Genomic DNA, 23,036 nt, shown 5'->3' with positions numbered 1-23,036 from the left:
TTATCCAGCATGCATCTAGTGTATTAAGTTAACAAGAACGGAGTAACGCCTTAAGCAAGATGACATGATGTAGAGTGATGGATCCAAGCAATATGAAATAAACCCCACTTTATTATCCTTAGTGGCAACAATACAATATGTGTCATGTCCCTTTCTGTCACTGAGATTGAGCACCGCAAGATTGAACCCACTACAAAGCACCTCTCTCATTGCAAGAAAAATCAATCTTTGCCCAAACCAAATCAATAGATTGGAGAGAAATAGGAAGCTATCTAAATCATGCATAAAAGAGTTCAGAGAACACTCAATTAATATTCATAGATAATCTAATCATAAACCCACAATTCATCGGATCTCAACAAACACACCGCAAAAGATTACATCGAATAGATCTCCGAAGAGAACTTTGTATTGAAGATCAAAGAGAGAGAAGAAGCCATCTAGGTACTAGCTATGCACCCCTAGGTCTGTGTTAAACTACTCACAACTCATTGGAAGGGCAGCAAGGTTGATGAAGAAGCCCTCCGTGATCGAAACACCCTCCGGCAATAACCAAGAAAGCTATAGATGGGATCTCGGAGCTCTTGAACTTGCGGTGGCGGAACTGTATTTTTGCCCGCTCCTCGGACTAATGGGAGTATTTGGGTATTTATAGTGCCGAGATTAGGGTTTGGGGGTCCACCAGGAGCTGGCAAGCCTGGGGAGCGCCCCCGCCCATGGCGCGCCGGGTGAGCTTGCCTCCATCCGGTGCATCTCCCGACTTCCTTCTCAAGTCTATTGCGTGTCTTCTGGACCAAGAAAAATCGTCAAAAAGTTTCGTAGCGATTGGACTCCGTTTGGTAACGATTCCCTGTCAAAAACAAAAAACACGGAAAAAACAGTATCTAGCACTGGGCTCTGGGTTAATAAGTTAGTCCCAAAAATTGATAGAAAATAGCATAAATATGCATATAAACCATCTAAGATTGATAATATATTAGCATGGCACAATAAAAAATTATAGATACGTTGGAGACGTGTCAAGCATCCTCAAGCTTGATTCCTGCTCGTCCTCGAGTAGGTAAATGATAAAAAAGATTTTTTTGATGCGGAATGCTACCCAACATGTTTATCGTATGATGTTTCTTTATGTGGCATGAATATTTAGATCCGTATGATTCAAAAAAAACTCTATATTGACATAAAAACAATGACACTTCAAGCATATATAACAAGCAATTATGTCGTACAAATATAATGGCTAAAGAACGTTATACCTACAAAATCATATAGTCTTGTTATGCTACCTCTTCTTAACACAAGTTTAAATCATGTACTACCGTGGTGTTAGCCAAGCAATTGGTTCATACTTTTTTAACGCACTTTAGCTTTTTCAACTCTTCACACAATACGTGAGCGTGAGCCATGGATATAGCACTATAGGTGGAATAGAAGGTGGTAGTACACAAAAGAAGGGAGAAAGTCTCACATCAACTCGACAAATCTATGGTCTGTGGAGATGCCCATCAATTGATATCGATGCAAGTTAGTAGGGATTGCCAGGCAATGGATGCACTAGAGCTATAAGTGTATGAAAGCTCAAAAGAAAACTAAGTGGGTGTGCATCCAACTTGCTTGCTCATGAAGACCTCGGGCATTTGAGGAAGCCCATCATTGGAATATACAAGCCAGGTTCTATAATGAAAAATTCCCACTAGTAATATATGAAAGTAGTATCATAGGAGACTCTCTATATGAAGATCATGGTGCTACTTTGAAGCACACGTGTGGAAAAAGGATAGTAACATTGTCCCATCTCTCTTTTCTCTCATTTTTTAGTGGGCTCTTTGGCCTCTTTTTTCTTGGGCTCAGTTGGCCTCTCTTTTTCTTGGGCTCATTTGGCCTCTTTTTTTAATACCTCACATGGGACAATGCTCTAATAATGAACATCACACTTTTATTTAATTACAACTCAAAATTACAACTTGATACTAGAACAAAATCATGACACTATATGAATTCCTCTGGCAGTGTACCAGGATGTGCAATGATCTAAACATATCATGTATGAATATGATGAATGGTGGCCTTGCCACAACAGCATGTAGGCTATGTGATCATGCAAAGAAATATGACAATAATGATGTATGTCATGATACAACGGAACAGTGGAAGTTGCATGGAAATATATCTCGGAACGGCAATGGAAATGCCATAATAGGTAGGTGTGGTGGCTGTTTTGAGGAATGGTATAAGGTAGGTGTTTGGTACCGGTGAAAGTTGCGCGGTACTAGAGAGGCTAGCAAAGGTGGAAGGGTGAGAGTGCGTATAATCCATGGACTGAACATTAGTCATAAATAACTCACATACTTTTTGCAAAAAGTTTATTAGCCCTCGAAGCAAAGTATTACTACGCATGCTCCTAGGGGAGAGGTTGGTAGGAGTTAACCATCGCGCTCCCGACCTCCACGGAAAGGAAGACAATCAAGGATAAATTGTGCTCCAACTTCATCACATAACTAGAAGACCATACGTGCATGCTACGGGGATCACAAACCTTAAGACAAGTATTTTTACTAAACCACAATTTACTCATTAGCATGACTCTAATATCACCACCTTAATGTTGCAAAACTAATGCAAGGAATCAAACTTCTCAAACATTTAGTGATATACATGAAAGTTTTTATTGTATCCCTCTTTAATACCTATCATGTTAGGACCAAATTCATAGCCCAAAGAAATTGCCATACTATTTTTAAGACTCTAAAAATGATATAAGTGAAGCACTAGAGCAATTGCCTAGCTCAAAAGATATAAGTGAAGCATAAAGAGTATTCTAACAAATCCACGATAAGTGTGTATCTCTATCAAAAAGATGTGTCCAGCAAGGATGATTGTATAAAACTAAAAATCAAACAAAGCAAAGACTCCTATAATACACGACGTTCCAAGCAAAACACATATCACGTGGTGAAAAAAAATATAGCCTCAAGTAAATTATCGATGGATCGTAGACTAAAGAGAGGATGCCTTTCGGGGCATCCCCAAGCTTAGACGCTTGGTTGTCCTTGAATATTACCTTGGGGTTCCTTTGGCATCCCCAAGCTTAGGCTCTTGTCACTCCTTATTCCTTACTCCATCAAAACTTCACCCAAAATTTGAAAACTTCACTACAGAAAACTCGTGAGATCCGTTAGTGAAAGAGAAAGCAAACCACCACTTAGATACTGTCCCAAACCTATTCCAATTTTATATTTGCATAATACCTACTATATTCCAACCTCACCATAGTTTATACCCCCCCATACAAGCCATAGATTCATCAAAGTATGTAAACAATGCATCAAAAACATAATCTGTGAAAAACATAACAGTTTGTAGCAATCTGGACTACCTCGATGCTTCCTGGACTCTAAAAATTCTGAAAATAGGAAAAATTGAACATTTTGTATACCAATCCAGTGCAAAAAGAATTAGACCAATCTCACTTTCCAGCGACATTTAACGGTTCATGCGCTGAGCGCAAAAGTTTCTGTTTTTTACTGGATCAAATTAATTTCTCTTCCACATAGTTCCCAAGGTCTAAGTTGGCACAAACATTAATTAAAAGCACTCAAACTCCATCATAACAGAAGGTTAATGATGTATTTATTATCAAACAGAAAGAAAAATTATTGGGTTGTCTCACAACAAGCTATTTCTTTATAGCCATTAGGATAGGTTTTGAGATTTCAATGATGCTCGCATGATAGATAATAATTGAAACACAAGGAGAGCATCATATAGCATGTAAAAGCACATTTAAGTCTAACATACTTCCTATGCATAGGCATTATATAAGCAAACAAATTGTAAGGCAACCAAAAACTAGCATATGCAAGGAACAAGAATAAAACCTTGGCGATTTAAGCATCAAGAGAGGTAATTTAGTAACATGAAGATTTCCACAACCATATTTTCCTCACTCATAATAATTGCATGTAGGAACACACTCAAATTCAATAATATAGCTATCACATAACATATTCTCTAAATGATCCACATGCATGCAAAGTTGACACTCTTCCAAAATAGTGGGATTATCACTAACTAAAGTCGTGACCTTTCCAAACCCACTTTTGCCAAAAATTTCATAAGATTGAACATTCTCCAAATATGTGGGATCTAAAGTTGACACTCTTCCAAACCAACTTTGAATATTATTGCAAACACTATAATCAATATCATATTCATCATGAGTCTTATATAAATTTTCAAAATCATAAGAAGCATCACCCCAATCATGACCATTACAATAAGTAGTGGACATAGAGAAAATAGCATCCCCAAGCTTGGGGTTTTGCATATTATTAACACAATTGACATTAATAGGATTTATAATAACATCATTTCAATCATGCTTTTGATCGTGAATCACTTCATATTTAGATTCACGTATCTCAAGCAAAAATTCATAAAGATAATCTAGTGCACTCAACTCACTAGCAATTGGGTCATCATAATTGGATCTTTTAAAGAGATTAGCAAGAGCATGTGGATCCATAAACCTTTCGTTCTTCTTGATTTTTCTTTCTGATTTGGAATAAGCACACAATTATGGCAAGCAAGCAAACTAACAGACCAAGTAAGACATAAAGGCAAACAAAAAAGGCAAATGAAAAAGGCAAACGAAAAAGGCAAATGTTTTTGTAAAAGTGTTTCATAAGTGGGGGAGAGGAAAACGAGAGGCAAGGCGAATAATGTAAATGGAAGAGATGATAGTTTATGAGGAGTACTTGGTAGGCTTGATGTAGATCTCCTCGGCAACGGCACCCGAAATCGGCAAGTTCACGGGAGAGATCTTGTCTTGACTTGTTGTGAATCCTCCCCAGCAACGGCGCCAGAAATACTTCTTGCTACTTCGTGAGCCTGCGTTGGTTTTTCCCTTGAAGAGGAAAGGGTGATGTAGCAAAATAGAGTATGTATTTCCCTCAGTTGTTGAGAACCAAGGTATCAATCCAGTAGGAGAAACAAGCAAGCTTCCAATAGGTGTACCTACACAAACAAACAAATACTTGCACCCAACGCAATAAAGGGGTTGTCAATCCCTTCACAGTTATTTGCAAGGATGAGATCTGATAGAGATAGGTATAAAACATAAACTCAAAGTAAAACAAAAGTAAATATATTGCAGCAAAGTATTTTTGTATTTTTGGTTTTGTAGATTTGAAATAATAATATGATGGAAAATAGACCCGGGGGCGGTAGTTTTCACTAGAGGCTTCCCTCTTATAGAAGGTATACAGTGGGTGAACGAATTACTGTTGAGCAATTGATAGAAAAGCGCATAGTTATGACGATATCAAAGCAATGATCATGAATATAGGTGTCACGTCCGAGACAAGTAGACCTACTGTTCCCTGTATCTAGTACTATTACTCCACACATCGACCGCTATCCAACATGTATCTAGTGTATTAAGTTAACAAGAACGGAGTAAGACCTTAAGAAAGATGACATGATGTAGAGGGATAAATCCAAGCAATATGAAAGAAACCTCACCTTGTTATCCTTAGTGGCAACAATACAATACGTGTCATGTCCCTTTCTCTCACTTGGATTGAGAACCACAAGATTGAACCCACTAAAAAGCACCTCTCCCATTGCAAGAAAAATAAATCTAGTTGGCCAAACCAAATCAATAGATCAGAGAGAAATAAAAGCTATCTTAATCATGCATAAAAGAGTTCAGAGAAGACTCAAATAATATTCATAGATCATCAAATCATAAACCCACAATTCATCGGATCTCAACAAACACACCGCAAAAGATTACATCGAATATATCACCGAAGAGAACTTTGTAATGAAGATCAAAGAGAGAGAAGAAGCCATCTAGCTACTAGCTATGGCCCCGTAGGTCTGTGGTAAACTACTCACAACTCATCGGAAGGGTAGCAAGGTTGATGAAGAAGCCCTCCGTGATCGAAACCCCCTCTGGCAGAGTACCGGGAAGGCTATAGATGGGATCTCGAATCTCTGGAACTAGTGGCGGCGGAACTATAATTTTTCCCTCTCCTCGGACTAATGGGATTATTTGGGTATTTATAGTGCCAAGATTAGGGTTAGTGGGTCCACCAGGAGCTGGCAAGCCTGAGGGGCACCCCCCCCAAGGCCGTCTGGGGTGAGCTTGCTGCCATCTGTTGCATCTCCCGACTTCCTTCTCAAGTCTATTGCGTGTCTTCTGGTCCAAGAAAAATCGTCAAAAAGTTTCATAGCGATTGCAATCCGTTTTGTAATGATTCCCTGCCAAAAACAAAAACATGGAAAAAACAGTATCTGGCACTGGGCTTTGGGTTAATAACTTAGTCCCAAAAATTGATATAAAATAGCATAAATATACATATAAGACATCCAAGATTGATAATATAATAGCATGGAACAATAAAAAATTATAGGTACGTTGGAGACGTATCAAGAAAGCACTGATTGTCAAATTTAGTCTATTTAATCACTTTCCTGACTAGGAGCAGGCGGATCCGGAGACTGGCTCGACAGGACCAGGTGGAAAGATAGATAGGGACCAAAGGGATACATTCGGTCATGGAGCAAAGTAACGAACTCGCCCGGCGCATGATACAAGTCTCTTTGATGCGCGAGCCGAGGCAAACGCCCTACACACGATGTGGAAGACGTAGTTAGGCCTTTAGCATGTTGTTTGTGGAATAGGATGGTCTCAAATACCTCTCTTGTGCTGTTGTCAGGCCGGTGGAAGGTCACTGGCTTTTTTTACAGAAGTGAGGCCCCGACTAACACGGTGACCTCCATCCCTAGCCGGTTATGGTATGGACGAAAGGGAAGTGCATAGTACATACACACACTTGCGTTCGTTGTCGGTGACCAAGATCTCTTTCATTATCTTTCTCATGGCTATGGCTTTGCCTACCCGAACACTTGTCGTCATGTGCTTTGTCCCGTTGGCACTTGTGTGGCGCTTTTATGAGCTCCCACGTTGGACTTACTCGGATGTGAAGGGGCTTATTAGGGCGCATCCATCACATGCAGAGTCGACGCCTCTACTTGGTGGAAGAAACGCCATGCCCCAACATGAACGCACGGGGCTGCATACGCAGGATGAAGGCAGTGGGTGGCAGGGGAGGTTGCCCTGGGCATGTCCTCGGCCCATGAATTGGGGCCCCCAGACAGGCATGTTCCGCACTTTATTTGACCGTTGTCATGCGCCAAATTAAATTGTGATAACCACACCTCTCAGGGTAAACCGAGTTCCGATGGTTCAACTCATTTTTCGTAGGGGTGCAGTCAAACTTAATCGTTTATAGGCAATTCCTGAAAAACATCATTAAAATTGATCTCCTAAGTTCTTGGTTGCATATGTTTTTGCATTTGTGGATTATTGTAAAATATGTTATTCGTGGGCTGTTTCTTTTTTCGGCTCCAGTTCGGCTCAGTTGCGCGGTATTTGACCTATGACGCATAGAAGGGCATGTGCAACAACATTCGTAAATATACAAAGCAGATACAAACTCAATATGAATATAACCACTTTCAAACCATTCATGAAACACATAATTCGAATAGTTTACCTGAATTTTCGGTTGTACTAGGTACTTCGCTTCTTGGTTGTAGTTGGTGTCTTCAAATAGTTCACTTAACTTCCATTTTATGTTTGAAATAGTTCACTTAACTTTCGGGCTGCAGTTGATCTTTGCGCCAATGGTGCAACGGGTCATCTAGGTACTTCATAGTCCACTAGAAACCACTATTAAGATAGATATTGGATGAATGATACGCTTTAAAGAAGTCTAAACCATACTGATATTTAAGTATACAGAGACACATGTATATACACATAAATAAGTACAAATACACTTCATGATTTACGCAATCATGAAAATTCAATTCAAACAATTTTTACTATAATGTGAAATTTAAATGTTGCTGTTTTTTTATCAATAATATACATCACAACTATATTAAAAATAATAGTAATTATTATTTAACAATGTTGTTATGTGGATAATTATACCAACTAAGTAATCGAAAAGGATATTAACTAAGAGTCTAGTATAATGAAAATAAATTGAAACAAGTATAAAAGTTTTGTATAAATATATTTGTATATTCACTAACTCGTGCAACTTTTGCTTTGTTAACTTGAACTCAACCTGGATGTCCTTATGATGTCCAACTATGTCTTGGCAGCACTCCCGAGCCATCTTATTGTAACTTTGGATCTACTTTTTCAGTTCCACATAGATATCCGGTCTCGCAACCTTTAATGCTTGTGCAATTTCTATGTCTTTAATCATGAGCCTGAGCAAAAGCGCCGCTTTGTAAGAGTAATTCCAGTGGCGAGCAAGACCATCAAAGACCTATCCAACTTGTTCACAATGTACTTTTTTCTGGTTGTGATGGTTTCATTCGTCCATCTTTGAAGAGGTCAAACCTCGGACACTCACAAAAAAAACAAAGAAATAGAAGTGCAAGACTACCACAGTTTTAGCGTCACGATGGTTGTTACGGTAAACAGGATCATCATGAGCAACATCACGATCATCATCGGTAGCACCATGATGATCATCAAGAGCAGCAACATCTTGATCACGAACAGTAGCAACATCTTGATCATCATCAGCAGTATTAATAAGTTGCTCATAAACCACATAGAGAGCAAGAAAAATCCTAAATCCATAAAGAGAAACCAAGCAGTCACCTGTAAAGAAAAACCAAACAATCAAGATTCATGTGGATGCACAATTCTATAAATGTAAAAATAAAGAACCATTGTACTTATGGGACACTATATCTAGCTTGGTACCGAGTCCTTTTAAAGTTGAAAATCCCTTTTAGATCTTTAAGAAAGCCAGGTTCATCACAGAAATAACACCAGTACACCGTAGCCACCTTGTAAAGACTGTCAAACAACTTACAAGAAAGAAGATATCCAGTTGCAATCTGCCGCAAGAACTCTAGGAAGTTCCCATTGCCATCTCTGATGCGTATGATGTGATATAGATGATGTCCAAATGAGAAACATGTTAAAAACACTTAGCTTATACTATATATCTTCATTATTTTCTGGACAGGACAGATGCCTACTTGGTTTGGAACACAATATCATAACATGAAAGAGGAAAAACATGGAGACATACATACAATGAGGATATTGAAAAGAAAGCAAAACAAGGGAGAAGGTACAACTCACTTTCATCCCATCAAAACACACTGGAGTGACAACAGTACCATTGAACTTTTCCATTACCACATGTTCCCTTAAACTTGACAACCTAAGTGGAGACAAAGACGATGTATATTGGTCAATCTGCCCGTACAGATTTTCTAGCTCCTCTATTGTAGGCATTGAACTTAGCCGGTCATGGATGACATTGGATGGTTTAGTAACTCATAGAGGAGCTTGACGACTAATCGGATTTGTGTGTTCATATTTGTAGCCATATGGGAATGTTGGGATGTCCTAAAAGTACATCCCAACTACGTTCAGGAACAAAACAAGAGAACTACTTATTTCAGAAACAAGAACTACAAAAAGTATAGAACACATACATGGCGAGTTCTCTGGATCATGGCCTCGACTTTTGCAATGACATGTTCCCTTTATTTTTTCTTGCATTTCTCCGCCTGATCTCGAAAACGCTGTCAATCAGAGGTAAAATATTTTTTCTTAACCTAACACTAATAACAAAACAAACAGTTAAACTCGAGATTGCTTTTGGTTACCTCAGAATTGCTTTTGCCTACTGTCATTTTGCACTTGCACCCAACCAATATTCAAACTACTCACAAACAAGTTACATGGTAAGCATAGGTTATAGAATTCATCCCTTCAGTAACATATTCAATTAGTACCTAACTAGTATGTTATGAAATGCAAAGTTAGTAGGAGTAATTTAAGCATACAATATTCTTGCATATAAGAAAGTAGCTGCTAGGAAAGAAAATATGTCACCTTCAAAATCTAATTTCGTTTGCTTCAGGGTAAATAGGGACAGGGCTGCTGATCTACTTCCTTTTGCTGAATTGTAAATTCTTTCCAAGGGAAGGGAAGGAAACAGGCTAGGTCAAGAACAAAATCTCTGGGATTTGAAAGAAGATTCGTCAAAAATACAATGATGCAAACCAACAGATAGGATAACTTACCTTGTGCTTGAGGCTGACCCGGGGAGCTTCATGGGAAGGCAAATGAGGCATGAGCTCGAACCCAATGCAGGAGACCAAGTAACCATACAAATCAGTACTCCAATTTCCAAAATAACAGTGTATTAGAAACAGATCTTGCACCCAATACTATGCAATTATTACAAGTGACGTTATGACTACAACTTACAGAAAACATGAAAACAGTTATTACAGTGATCTTACAGTGCTTACAGCCAGTTGGGGGAAACCAGTCAGTTATCTCCAAAAAAACACTTTAGATACAAAACTTCCTGTAAAAATAAGCACGTGAAGTCAACAAAAATCCGATGATAAAGCAAAATCAGCAATTTGAAGCTGCCACATACATAAAAACTGAAATCAATCCCCAGGGATGGTTTTTTTTCTGCACTTCCAGCAAAATCGAACAACCAAAGGAGACAAACCATTCACTGCCTATATAACAACAAAAGGGGATCTAGCACAACAACCATCCACTAACCAATTCAAGGGTGCAGATTAAACATTAGCTACTCCTAACTAGTGTGTTTTGAAAAAGATTTAAAAATTTGCACACCCAAAGTTAGCAGGAGTGATTTAAGCATACAAGTAGCTGCTAACTGAAGAAAATATGTCACCATGAAATTCTGTCTTCAGATTTTTTGTGGTAAACAGAGAGGGGGGTTGCTGAGCTACTTCAACTTGCTGAAATGGGGATTTGTTCCTAGGGAAGGGAATGAAACAGGCTAGGTCAGTAATAAACTCCCTGGGAATCAAAAGAAGATCCATCCAAATCACAAAGATGCAGATCAGCGGATAGGGGAACTCACCCTGTTGCTCTCATCTGGAGGAGCTTGGGTGGCGCTGCAGAGCTCCAATGCAGGACGAGCAGCCTGGTGGTTCCACGGGGATACAAAGGAGGCGTTGTAAAATTCCAGCCCTAATGTAGGGGACAACAGAAGAGAATCACCCAGAAACACAAATCCCCATAATGCAGATCAAAAGCAAGGGGGAGCTCACCTACTGCTTGGCGTTGAGCGAACGCGGCGGAGCCGCTCCCACCGTCGGCGTCGAGGGGATGACACCAATCTCGAGGACCTCCTCTAGCGGAAATGATGGCGGCTTGCTCCTGCGGGTTGGTGGGAGGCAAGTAGCTAGGTCACTGTTTCGCGTGGTGAATGGAGAATGGACCGGGCCGGGATGGAAGATGCGTGGACTCATCCCACGTACCTGGGCTATCTTTCGCAGGCGGGCCGGAACCGATTCGGTCCAGCAGCATGAAGGCAGGCACCTTTGCGTGAGTTTCTAATTGTTTCTTTCTCTTCTTCTCATAAAACAACTAATTGTTTCTTTCTCATTTTTCATTTCATGCAAGCAAAGAATGTATCGGGACGCTTCGTTTATGGTCATCTCTACAAGGTGTGGAGAATCGCGACCTCTTTACGAGGGCCTGTACACGATTGGAGGCTATGGTGAGGGGTACTTTTACCCAACATGAGTGCCAGCATGATCTCAGAATTGGCCTCCATACGTCTTAGGCGTTATACAGACACTAGATGTTTCTTAGTATTCAGCCTTTTTTGGTTTTTGTTCTATGTGTGGACTTCTTTTGGCTGTGTGCACCTTAGTATGCAGAGGCCGGGTGTAATGCTTACACCTTTTAAGTAATAAAGTGCCCCTTATCGAAAAAAATAGCCCAGACACCCCTGGAAAGCGCCAGCAGGCAAAAATCATGTTAGCAGTACTCGCTCTCCCCAATCATTTTTTCCGAAAAGGCGGCATCAGAAAGCATTTTTCCCCAGCCGTGATGAACATGACAGCGAAAAGGAAAATTCAGGTTGCCTTCAGCAGTTCAGCCAAACTACTACTACATAATACCTCTAGATAGATGTCGAGCTGCTGTCAGAGGCAGCGCCCTCTGGATCCAGAGCTCCACTCGCCTAGCTGAAACTGGAAAACAGATTTAATCTCAGGTCAGAAGATGAGGAGGAGGAGAACAATCCACATTTCTGCAGTAGTAGGAGTACAAGTTACTAAATCCGTTGCTTCTCCCGCATGAGTTCAGACACATCTTTCTTATGGGATATGGGATAGCTTGACACTCAGCTCACACAACGGAGGTTATCTCTTGGGTTTGCTTAGCTCTAAGCTTGATGGAAGTGTCACTCCCATCCATTCATCCAGGAACAAAAAAGAAGTAGAAGTATGTCAAATACTTTAACCCAAAAAGCAAAGGTCAATCTCATGAATATTACTGGAAGAATACAGAAACTGGATCATTAAAAAAGGGGACGCACCTTTGCTTTTAAACTAAAGATCATGTCATTGGTTGGTTCATCAACCCTCTCTTCCCTTCTTACCTTGAGCCGCCTAACAGCAGCGTTAAGTGAAATGTTGACCAGTTGGACAAAATGAGGAAGGACCTCAAAACACGATATTTTTTGAAACTCATACATATGATTAGTTTTAGCACAACAGTAAATATCACTGGTAACTCAACACCTCCGATAATCCTGCATCAGAGAGGCCTTGGGTTAAGGCTACTAATGATGCAACTCATTAGTCTGTCGTCTGTCGGATGTCACATTGGATTAGTGAGTGGAGTCTTTGGCATGTGAGGGAGGACGCAAAACTGGAGCTCCAATGGGGCGCAAAACGGCTGGATCTAGTCGCCAGCGAAATCTTCCAAGCACGGCGGGAGTGCGCATCCTGGATCCCAAGACTGGGCGATGGTTGAACTGTTGCCACAAAGGGGGTTGAGGGGGGAATTATGGAGTAAAAATGTGTTTGGAACGAGCTTTGGTCATGTTTCGATGGATGTTCTGTTGCCTATCCCTCTTTACTTGTATTCGCAGGTTTGAGGGTGTGTGTGTGTTTTGGGGTTGTTGCTTCATCTGTCTCCTTTTAAACTTAGGTGGTGTTTGAGTTTTGGCTGTATGATATGACTATTTGGTTTCTTTAATAAAATCGGGGGAAAGGTCCCTTTCATTCAAAAAAATTTAGTCTGTCGGACGGAAACATTTGTGTCCATGTCAAACCTATGCCTAGAAGTAGTCAACATGAAAATAATAATATAGGAAGGTTTATTAAGGAAAACATAGGTACCTTCTTCAGATGAGCCTCGAGTTTATCCCTTTGCTTCTCCAACTCAGAAGTCTCAGCAGTCAACTACTCTGTAAGTGACACATTAAAATGTAAGGAACATCAGCAGAATATACAACAAAGCAATAGTCACCAAACATTTATTTTAATGTATGTGTGACATATGTGAATTTGCATGCAAAGTACTTATGATCCAGAAATATAGGTAGACATCCTAATAGCCTTATAAACAAAGCTTGGGCTCCACAAGTAGCTCGAGCTCGGTTAGAACTAACCTCAAGTTAAGTTTGGTTCAAGCACAAAGTGAGCTGGGCTCAACCTCATCTCAGTTAGCTGGAGCTGACCTCACAAAACTGTCTTCACTTCTTATATGCATGACCTAACTGATCTTTTTCGAGCTTAGCTAAACCTCATATCAGTTTGCTCGAGCTGAGCTCAAGCCTAACTCTAGTCTCGAACCACATCACGACTGTCTCGAGCTTGACTCACTGGCAACCCTACATCTCATGAACATTGTGCGCATGCATAATGGTTTCATTACAGCAGGTGTTAGATGCAGTTTTCATGAAACAAGACACATGTCCAAAGGTGCATGGCTAAAACCAGCTGCTAAATGAAAATCATGATGAGAGACCTATGTTCCAATATATGATTTCTTATAGTACAAGGAGTACAAACATTTCTAGTGCCACCGTATGGGCTAGGGTTCCTACTTTTTCAACTGAACCCACTTCATCTTCCTTTTTGGCATGAAAGTTAAGAGCCTCCTCTTTCTGGCGTCTGCAGTATGCACAATAACCTTTGAAAGGTCACCTCGAAGTTCTTGTACAACCAATGGATTTGTTAAAGAAAATAGTACCACAATGAAATCCAGAAAAAGAATGCAACCATAGCAGGGAGCAACATGAGAGATACTTCATGGTCTACCGAGTTTTTGAATTCACCCAGAAAAAACATAAACTCGAAGGGTTGATGGATGAAGGAAAATGAGTTCGCAAAGGTGGATGATATGAAGTAAACCAAATGGCAACAAAAGATTCATAGACAAATTGTATGGAAGCTACACCTGTGATCCAAAATATGCTTTTGAGGGTGAATTGACAAGGGAGGATGCTAAGACCTTTAATTTTTCAACCACAAAAATTTACCACAATGTATTTGTTATTGCAATCCATGACTTTTTCAACAAGTGAACACATATAAGAAGCGTTCATGTTGAGTGTCTATCATGTCAAGATCAGAAGTTTGAACTGAACAAAAAGGTACATAGAAGCTGACTCCACCATGATCTCAAGCACAATGGTGACTGGTCACTTGTACACACAAAATATGCGTGAAACCTTAGCCCAAAAATCAACTTCTATGGCCGTTGCGTCCAAGTGTCTAACAAGGGTAGTAGTGCATAGGATACAACTATTCAATGGGAGATTTAAGGACCATACTAAAACATATCCCATGAATAAACAGTTCAATTATTTCAGCGACAAATTCTACAAATGAAGTTCCAGGAACAGAAAATAAGTAGAAGTATGTATGCATAAAATTTGCAGCCCATAGCACTGAAATATATTCCTATAGTGATCTAAAGTAATATGTGCAAGGTATTATTCAATCATTTTGCAAGAAGTTTCAAAATATGAAAATTTCCAGCTGAAGAGCCTGAAACGACTGCTTCCTCATCGCGGGCTGGAACCAACTCATGCTATATATATGTAATATATCAGCCACAATGCCCAAAATCTGTTTAGCAACAATGTAATCAAAGAAAAAGATGCTTGATAGTTTCAGCCTGCGGACATAAAACAGAAGAAGTGCTAGGAACTACCTGACACTTAGCTAGATTATCTCTAGTCAAGCTCTTGTGAATGATAAGCCACAAGAAAATATATATGCTAGGGGGAAATTTAATCTTTCAAATACAATCTTTAAATGCATCATGAATTCCTCCAAAGTTAATTAGTTTGTAGAAAGATCAAACAGTGTTGACACCTGAGTTTTCAAGCACCCAAATGAGTTTATCTTTACCAGAAGAAAGTGTTGTATCTTCACACATCTTCACACATCTTCTAAATGAAATTTTCTTATACAGAGCATCATCACACATCTTCTAAATGAAAGTTTCAGGTTTTTGCCATCCTACACCTGCGCAACAATGTTATCTTTTTGCTGGCAGATGCCAAATAGCTCTCAGAATATTGCCTTAAGAGATACATCCCCAGCCCAATGATCATGCCAAAAAACAATATTCACCCCATTTCCTCATTCCCATTTATAAAAAACTGCGACATCAAAAGCCCAACAAATATTCTTCCAAAAGGGGAACTCACACCTAGTTTACCGCAAAGGATGTTAGGTTTGTTAGTGCCATATTTATAGCACGTGATATTTTTCCAATCACTATTTTTACCATCATAAAACCTTTTGCTCCAAGCTACCAACATTACCATATTAAAATCTCCAAGGTTGGGAACCCCCATCCCACCAAACTCTAATCTCATAGAAATAAGCCCCCACTTAGCCAAATGTTATTCATGTTCATTACCCACACCCTCAATGGCACACTTAGGAAACCTCACCATGGACATCAAATATGTAGGAATTAATGTTAGCAATGAAAGTGGCAACTAGAATCAATTTTCCCCTTTATGATAAATTCCTTCCAAGCCAACCAGAAATGTTTTAAATAATTCTATCACTGATGGCTTGCAAATCATCTCTCCTCATTTTTTATAATGCAGGGGAACCCCTAAATACTTAAAATGGAAAGAGCCCATCTTACAACAGAAAAGTTGTGCATTATAGTCAGCAGTTCCTCATCCACATGGATGGTATGCATGTCTGTTTGATGCAAAATTATTTTAAGACCAGATAGCTTTCCAAAACATGACAAAATCACTTTCAGGTTCCTAGCTGGATCCACATATTTCCCTACGAATAGTATGGAGTCATCTGCACGCAAGGATCACATGTGGGAGGAGACCAGAAATCGAGTTTCTTCATATAGCTTTTAGTAACATTTTAGTAAAAAAACATCAGCCACAAGGTTAAACAACAGGGGGAAAGAGGGTCCCCTTGTTTGAGGCCTTTGCCACCAACAAAGTGTGATCCATTAGTATCATTAAGTCTAACAGAGAAAGAACTTTTAAAAAGAGGGCTACAAATCCAACCAATTCATTTTTTTGAAATCCTCTGGAGGGAAGCATTTCTACAAGGAAATCTCAGCTCATTTTGTCATAGGATTTTTCATTGTCAATCTTAAGAATAAGCCCACTGGTCCCTATTCTATGGATGCCATGAATCACTTCATGAGCCATAACAACACATTTCAAAATAAATCTTCCTTTAATGAAGTGATTATGAGAAATTAGTCTTGTGACATAAAGGAGATTCCCTGGTGGTCATAGCTTTAGTAAAAATCTTGATAGCACGGTTACTATGACTGATTGGTCTAAATTTCCTCATCTCATCAGCACCAGGTTCTTTAGAGATTAAAGTAAGGATAGCAACACTAATTCTGTGAATGTCAGGTCCCCCCATCTCAAAATCCCTAACCATCCACGTAAAGTATTTTTTTATCACATCCGAAAAATATTTGGTAGAAAAGAAAAGAGAGTCCATCAGGCCAGGTGCACCATTTGCATATGGGCCCATAATGGCTTTTTTAATTTCATTCTTAGTATTTTTTCGCGAATACGCAAAGATTGCGTATCATTCCATTGATAGGTAGAAAGAGAGTTTACATGCAAGTGTGCTACTCTTGCGGCCGTACACATCTAGTTGGCGGCATCAAGACAGCCAGCGAGCAGAAGATGAGAGGTTGCTCAGCCTCAGGGAGATAGATCAGGTTACATGCAAATTTCTGTCTAGCCCTTTGGTGCCGGCCTTGGCCCAGTGCGCGGCCTCCTGCTTAATGGTCGCCGTGAGAAGGGTATGGGATGGAATCTCGCTGCCAAAGAGTACGGCGTTCCGGTGCTTCCAAGTGCTCCAGGCCGTGAGGATGATAAGATATTTCACGCCTCTAAGCAAGCAGGTCGGGGTGGTGGTAGCCGTGTTTTCCCACCAGTTGAAAAAACCGACGGCTCCGTCTGATGGTGTGATGGGCTGGCGGCACCAGGCAAGCACCTGATGCCAGGATATGCGCGCTAGCACGCATCCAACGAGAGGTGATCAATGGTTTCGTCTGCTTGGCCGCATAGCTTGCAGATGGGGTCGTGCGGTAGACCATGGCACGCGCGCCGATCAGCCGTCCAGCACAGATTAAGAGCAGCATGCCAGAGGAAGATTTTGGCATTGGAGGGTTCCCAGGTCCTCCAGATGAGGTGCCAGAAAGGTGCGGTGGTGGAACCATAGAAGAGGCCACGGTAGCAGGAACTCGCCGTGTAGATACTGTTCGAAGTTCATTTCCAAGATAGCTTGTCGGGGTTAGGTGATAGAGACATGCCATGAAGCTTTTGCCATAGCTCGACGTACTCAACTGTGGTCACAGGGTTGAGCGTGCCATGGATGTCCGAGATCCAAGTGTTATTGGTCAGTGCTTCACTAACGAGGCGGCTCTTTCGTCGTCGGCGCGGAATGAGGGAGAGCAGCGCAGGGGGCAGCTCCGCAATGGATTGGCCGTTCAGCCAATGGTCGGTCCAGAAATGGCATGTGTTGCCGTCGCCAAGGGTCCAGCTGGTGGATGCACGGAAGAACTTGGATGCCTCGCGGTCATGCGGGAGGTGCAGGTGTTTCAACGGGCGCTCCTGGTTAGTCCCCTGGAGCCAGAGCCAAAGGGACCGCAGTGCCACGCCGGTGCGCTGGAGATCACGGATGGCTAGACCGCCATAGGCAAGAGGCCGGCAGACGCGGGCCCAGGAGACAGGGCAACAACCACCATTGGCGTCGTGTCGTCCTAACCAGAGGAAGTCATAGATAAGCTTGGTGATCCGCTTGAGGATGGGGATCGCCATCGCAAGGAGGATGTGGACCGGCATGGCGGTAAGAACGTGGCGGACAAGGGCCAGCTGCTCGCCTCGGGAGAGCAAGGAGGCCTTCCAGGTAGCCAACTTCTTGACAATCTTGTCGACAAGGGGGAGCAGGGCTGATACTGGTGTCTTTCGGATAGACAGAGGCATCCCAAGGTACTTGATAGGAAAGCTCGACAAGGGGTAGGAGAGGGAGGCCGTGACGGTAGCCAGCTCGCCGTCGGAGCAGTGAATTGGAGAAGCAGAGCACTTTTGAAAGTTTGTGCGGAGGCGGAGGCGTGACCGAAGAAATCGAGGAGGGCCCGGATTGCGCCCAGCTCTTGGGCGTCAGCATGGCAGAACACGACGACGTCGTCCGCAAAGAGCGAGACGCTGGCAGGGGCGTGTCCCGCGGTCAGTCTCTTGATGATCTTCATGCACGGCGTGTTGTAGGAGGGTGTTTAGCTGGTCGATGACGAGGACGAAGAGCATTGGGGATACGGGGTCCCCCTGGCGCAGGCCCTGAGCGTGGGCTACCGGAGGGCCGGGGTTGCCAATTATGAGGACCCTAGTGGAGGCGGTCTAGAGCATGATGGAGATCCACTCGCACAAGCGTCGCCCAAAGCCAAGGTGCTGCAGGACTTGGAGGAGGAATGGCCAGGAAATAGTGTCGAATGCCTTGGCGATGTCAAGCTTCAGGAGAAGGCGGGGGAGCTTGAGGTTATGCAGCAACCGCACCGTTTGCTGCACAAGGAGGAAGTTGTCGTGGATGCTCCGGCCGGCGATGAATGCGCTCTGGTTGGAGGTGATCAGCTCGCCGAGGCGGGGGGCAAGTGGTAGGGAGAGTACTTTGGCAAAGAGCTTGGCGATGACGTGGATGAGGCTGATCGGTCCGAAATCCGACAAGGCTGAGGCATCGGGGGTCTTGGGGATGAGGGTGAGGAGTGCCTCGTTAAGCTTGCCAAAGCTCATGCCGTTCATGGAGTGGAGCTTGTCGAAGGCTGCGCAATGATGGGCCAACACGCACGTACACCAAACTAACAAAATGCAACTAGACAGCTGTAAGAGACTTGGTCAACAAATAAGGTATCGTGTTGACATACGTGACAATGTAGAGTAGCCCCACAACATACACCCACATACAGCCTCTGCTCTTTGGCCGGAATTGTAGTTAGTGGTTGATTATTAGTGTCCCGCATACAGCCTCCTACGCTACATCAGAATCATTGATCGATCGCTCCCATCCCATTACATATCTAGCAAGACATATTTCAGATTTCTCAGGCTAAAACTACAAGATTTTGCAAGCTGTTTTGTTTGTCAGAGTTACTAGGGTTTAACTTATGCATGAACAGTCCCGCTTCTACACAACACAGAGTTGCACAATATTATACTATCCCTTCGTCTCGTAATATAAGAGAGTTATATTATGGTGCGAAGGGAGTATATTTTTTGTTGCAACAAGTTAGTCTCATATTATCCATTTCTTTGCAGGCATATCCCTCTGAGTCGAACGTGGTTGATCCGTCCATTTCGCCTGTTTATGAGAGAAGACGTGGTCACATGGTAGTTTTTTTTTGAATTTTCAGAGGGGGGGGGGGGGGGGTTTCCCCACCTGAATCTTTTATATATGTATAGACCCAAAGTCCAGATGATACAACATTCACACATACAAGTCGAGGTAGAGGGAGAGGGGACGGGGGAGCGAAACCCAGAAAGAAGAGCTCAGTCGGTGCTGGTAAGACAAGCCAGCCAAACATCTACCGCGTGCTTCAGGGAGCGGGGAAGTCGCACGCGCCAAAGCACCGCGTCATCTCTGCTAGACCTGAGCAGCCTGGATAGCGACGAGGGCATCCCTTGGAAGACCACCGCATTTCGGTGCTTCCTGAGTTGCCAGCAGCATAGCAACAGGAATGTCGGGCCCGACCCAGCGGGCACCTGAGGCGGGGGGGGGGGGGGGGGGGGGGGGGGGGGGGTTGAGCAAGTGTAGCTCGCGAACAGAGGTGGTCACATGGTAGTAATTGTAGAAGGTTATGCAACTCACGATATATTGATCGGGTGCAATATGCACGTATATATAAGTACAAAGGATAGCCACGTCCTCAACTATACATGAAAGGAGGAGGGCTTGTTGTACAAGAAATACACATATGTATCTACATCTCAACACCCGAGGAGTCGTTTTGATGGCACCCGAAGAACTCCTGCTGCAGGAAGACGATCCGTTGGAGCTTGTTGTCGGTGAAGAGGCCGACGATCTTGTTCCACACCGTGCATGCATCATCCTTGTTGCGAACGACGGTGTGGAAGATGTCCTTGGACACGGTGAGGAAGAGCCACCTGATGATGGTGGCGTCGATCGCTAGCCAGTCGGCGTCACGGTTCAGGACGAAGAGGTTGGCTGTGCCGTCGATGTGGTCCTGCAGGTTATACTCACGAAAGAGGAGATTGAAGTATGTCTTCCAAGCATAAAAATTCGCCTCTTTGTGGGAGAGGATGACCGGAACGCGACGTTCGATGGGAACATCACGGATGTAGGCATGATCGGGAAGAGTGGCGGCGGTGGAGCCGGCGGAAGAGTCAAAGGGATTCGGCGGCTTCACGACCGGAGGAGTAGAGTCGGCGGACCGGTCGGAGAGGTTGGATCCCGACATGGCAGGAGCTAGGGTTAGGGGCGGCCGGGGCGGGTTAGGGTTTGTAGTGGCTAGGGGTGGGAGAGGCGCGAGGTGATCGTGGGGGTGGGAGCGGAAGCAGTGGGGAAGGTGGCACGGCGGCGGCGAGTAGTCGGCGGCGCGGGCGTGCGAGGGAACTAGCGGCGGCGGCTGGGAAGCGACGGCGACGCGGCTAGGGTAAAGAATCGGAGGAAGGCTGATACCATGTAGAAGGTTATGCAACTCACGATATATTGATCGGGTGCAATATGCACGTATATATAAGTATAAAGGGTAGCCACGTCCTCAACTATACATGGAAGGAAGAGGGCTTGTTGTACAAGAAATACACATATGTATCTACATCTCAACAGTAATGAAGAAGATAAGCGAAACCTGTGACGTGCCACGCAGCAGAATTCAAACGAGTGACTACAATGGCGTTGCACGCACCTTTCTGCCGGACCATTCTCCACCGATTTTCCACACACACATTCATCTAGTTTTAAGGCACACCACGACTTTTCTCCACAAAAGGTCTATAAATGGCGGCACTTGGCGCCATAATCTACCAGGCACCACCAAGATCGATCATGAAGCCATACATGCCCACGGTACTGAGAGCCCCGAGGGTGGTGGCCATCCTGGCCGTGGTCCTGGCGACGGCGCTCGCCCCTGCCGTGAACGCCCAGCAGTGCGGCTTGCAAGCTGGTGGCGCGACGTGCGCAAACTGTCTCTGCTGCAGCAAATTTGGGTACTGCGCGGCTGCGGCGACCCTACTGCGGCGCGGGCTGCCAGAGCCAGCGCAGCGGCTGCGGCGGTAGCCCCACTCCCCCGGCGATCACGGCGTGTCGTCCATCCTATCTAGGGACCTCTTCGAGTGGCTCCTCCTCCACCGCAACGACCACCAAGAGGCCTGCGGTTTCTACACCTTCCACACTGCCGCCGCGGCGTTCTTGTCATTCGGCATCACGGGGAGCACGGAGACGCGGAAGCCGGAGGTGGCGGCCTTCCTCGGGCAGACCTCCCACGAGACCACTGGCGGGTGCCCCGCGGCGCCCGACGGACCGTACGCCAGGGGCTACTGCTTCAAGCAAGAGCAGGGCTCGCCGGGAAGCTACTGCGACCCAAAGCCGGAGTGGCCGTGCGCGTCGGGCAAGAAGTACTACTACGGTCGCGGACCCATCCAGCTCTCATGGAACTACAACTATAGCCCCGCAGGGCGTGCCATCGGGGTGGACCTGTTCAACAACCCAGACCTGGTGGCCACGGACGCAACGGTGTCGTTTAAGACGGCGTTGTGGTTTTGGATGACGGCCCAGGCGAACAAGCCGTCGTCCCATGACATGATCACAGGCCAATGGACCCCATCGGGCACGAACAACGCCGCCAGCCATGTGCCTGGGTACGGCGTCATCACCAACATCATCAACGGCGGGCTCGAGTGCGGTAGGGGGCAGGATGACCGTGTTGCTAACCGAATCGGGTTCTACAAGCGCTACTGCGATGTCCTCGGTGTTGGCTACGGTAACAACCTCGACTGCTACAACCAGAGGCCCTTCAACAGTGGGCTCACGGTGGGGCTTGCGTCACGGTGGTCCTCCATGCATGAATGTATGAACGTGATCACCGATCAATAAGGTTGAGAAGTACGGTATGAGTAAATAAATGGATGAATAAATTTCTCATTGTTGTGTGAGTATAAATGGATAAATAAATTTCACATTGTTGTTTGAGTATCTCTCAACTCGATGTAGAGGTTAAAAATGTTGCCATCTTTATTAAAAACATGTCCTTTTGTGTTTGTTGTTGTTGATACGGGACATAGTTGACCCAAAGTTGATTGCCGGCATAATACATTTTTATGCGGGAAAAACTTCCAACCTATTCATCTTCAATAATTGTAGTACAACGAACACTAGAAATAATAAAAATTACATCTAGATTCGTAGACCATGTAGCAACAACTACAAGCACTGAAGCGAGCAGAAGGGCGCCGCTCTAATCACCCCTCCCTCGCTGGAACCGGGCAAACTTTATTGTAGTAGACAGCCGGGAAGTAATCGTGCTAAGGCCCCATAGAACCAACGTACCCGAACAACAACCACCGTCGACGAAGAGTGTAGATCAGAAGAATCCAACCTGAATGTAGAGGAATGGGATGCAAACCACAATGTATTGATTGGGTGCATATGCACATGTA

At 43.6% G+C, this 23,036-nt stretch overlaps 1 pseudogene; it reads left to right on the top strand.

The window, feature by feature from the left end:
* Nucleotides 1–21,360: 21,360 nt before the first annotated feature.
* On the top strand, nt 21,361–22,473 carry LOC123056204 (26 kDa endochitinase 1-like; annotated as a pseudogene).
* Nucleotides 22,474–23,036: the final 563 nt, after the last annotated feature.

This window comes from Triticum aestivum, chromosome 2D, assembly GCF_018294505.1.
Source record: "Triticum aestivum cultivar Chinese Spring chromosome 2D, IWGSC CS RefSeq v2.1, whole genome shotgun sequence".
Taxonomy (NCBI): Eukaryota; Viridiplantae; Streptophyta; class Magnoliopsida; order Poales; family Poaceae; genus Triticum; species Triticum aestivum.
Note: the sequence above shows the minus strand (reverse complement) of the source record. Positions and strands in the feature narration are given on the sequence as shown.